The sequence below is a fragment of the Cryptomeria japonica genome, chromosome 7 (assembly GCF_030272615.1).
Source record: "Cryptomeria japonica chromosome 7, Sugi_1.0, whole genome shotgun sequence".
NCBI lineage: Eukaryota > Viridiplantae > Streptophyta > Pinopsida > Cupressales > Cupressaceae > Cryptomeria > Cryptomeria japonica.
Window position 1 is genome coordinate 665,498,005 of NC_081411.1, and position 2,727 is coordinate 665,500,731.

Genomic DNA, 2,727 nt, shown 5'->3' on the forward strand with positions numbered 1-2,727 from the left:
ATCACCTAATGTTGATATCTATTCTATCTCATTTCCTCTAGGGGACAAATCATAAGTATCATTCCTAACTCATGACTTTATTGAAGTATCAATGTATTGGGACTTAAATGCTCATAATGCTTATGACTTTATTGATACATGGGACTTAATAATAGACAATTAAAGTTGTATTTTTGTTATTATAGGAAAATAATGAATTCAAATACCTAGGGAGGCTTTTTTTATAATCTTTATTTATCAATTAATTTTATAAATTTTATCTATCATATTGAGAGGAATCGAGAGTTTAGTTTAACCCATAACTTAGACTACCTAAAATGACAACCAAGATCGAATTGACTAACCCCAAAGATTTATAGGTGTTATTAAAGACATTGGGTTTCCACAGTCCATGTGGATGTAATTTGAGAGCTTCGAGATTTGACCTATGTATATTTTTTCTATCAATGTTTCGAAGAGCTTTTGGATTTGATTGTGTATCTTTTTTCTATCAATTGAAATAACTATTAAGTTTGTATTTTTTATCATATGATAAGAATCAATTGAAATACCAAAAAAAAAGGAAAAATTTATTTATAATCTTTTATCTATCAATTAATATTATAAATCTTATCAATAAAGTCATAGATCTTTCAATTTTCTTTAAATTTTTTATCGATAGAATCGAGTTTGATCCGACAACCTAAAGCTTAGCTCTTTACAAGGTGAGCCCTCCTATAACCTTTGGATTGATATACAACATACTCTCATCCACATAATGTGCAAATCGGAAGTTAAACTGACAACTTGAACTACCTATAACAACAATCGAAACTAAATAAGATAACCCCAAAGATCAATTTATCTTATTAATCTTATCTGCCATATCAATAAAATCATAGATCCTTCAAATCGTTTTATCTTTTTTACTCAGATGAATCAAGAGTTTAGTCCAATGACTTGAAGCTTACTTCTTTATAAGACGAGCACTCTTATAACCTTTGAAGCGATAGGAAATAGACCCTCATCTACATTAACTCTAAAGGTCTATAGATCCTTCAAATTCAAATCTAGATTGCATTCTAATAAATACTAAATACCAACTTATTAAAGATCTTTCTTAATCAAGTATAGCCTATTAACAAGATGCTACTGGACCTAATGTTGTTGGATTTACTTTTGTTGAATCTGGATCAAACCCAAATCTGAATCAAACCCACAACTTGAACTACCTAAAACAAGAATCGAAACCGAATAAACCCTTGAAATTCAAATCTAAATTACACTTCTAACCCCCTTGAAGGTCTTTCTTAACCAAGTATAGCCTATATCCCTCCTTTGAACTTGATCCGAGGTATTATTTTAAGAAAAGTGAGGCAAATAGGCCAGCCTAGAGTTGTTTAGCGTAGAATGCAAGTCAATGAATGATGAATCTCCAATCCCAAAGTTGCTGAACTAATACCACACCCATGTGAGGCCTCACAAGTTGTGCATCCCAAGGGTGTGGAAAAGGTAGGAGAGGAAAAGGCTCCAAAAGAGGTCCATTTTCCCATGTTTGAACCATAAGTTAGTTTTGTTTATGGTCCAAATAGGTGATCCGAACCTTCCATGCAAAATAATCTTCTTGCATGTACGTGTGAGTGACGTGAGCATTGGGGCCATGCAAGAGCACACTGAAAGTTTTTAACTACATTGGAATTTGTGCATATTTTATTTCTGTCTTGTAGTTGGCAGTGTGAAAGCTGCAATTTGCATGTGAGGTAAGAAATGTGGAGTTTCCCAGTTGACTGAAAAGCACGCATTGAGTGCCACGTGGGAGAGTATGACTTGACTACAACGCTTGTCAAGTACATTGTGGGCCCACCGCTTTGTTAGACTTTTTTTATAATTAATTATTTTATTATTCTATTATTCCGCTATGCTACACATATAGGTTTAGTTTTAATATTCTTTTTGCTTAGTCAAATATTTACGGCACCTATGTTATTCCATAAGCTAGTTTGTATTATTATGGTAATGTGTGGATTAATTTTGTTTTTAAATTTATTTTTTTGAGATGGGGATTTTGAGGTCAAATGATTGTACCTTTTTGTTATCATTATATAAGTAAGATCTTTTACTTTTTGAAAATAAATTGAGAGAGTAATATTGAAGTCAAACGTGGATTTTGTTATTATGGTGGTAAAAAATTTGAGCTGATAAAATTAAGGTCAAGTTTTTTTTCATTTATTGGATACTAAAGTTTAAATTTGGGAAAGAGTTTTTAGCTACAGTTTTGAAGAGTTTTAAATTAGTAGATATAGTTAAAGTAATAAGATTTGTACATTTTTTTAATAAGAGATACATTTTCTATAGTTCATTGTAATGGATGAGAAGAGTTTATAGATATTTTTGTAGCTTCGTTAAAAAATTTATAGTGGATATTTTGAATTATCAATTTATTTTTTGGAGATTATTATCACTAAAGTGATATTATTAAGATGAAATAATTTTTATTTGATATGAATACTAAAAGCTCAATATTCACTCCTACTTAATCTTTTTTATTAAATCAAAGCAAGATTACAAAGAATATTAATAGCTACAACTAATAACTAAAAGAGAAATACATTGAACTAGACCATACAAGTAGCAGAGGAGAAAAATTTCACAAATTGAGAACAATTGCAATGGATTAGCAAGCGGCATTACACTGAAGAGACACGATGAAACATTTATTTAATAAGAAGGTTTACCATTTCCAATGTA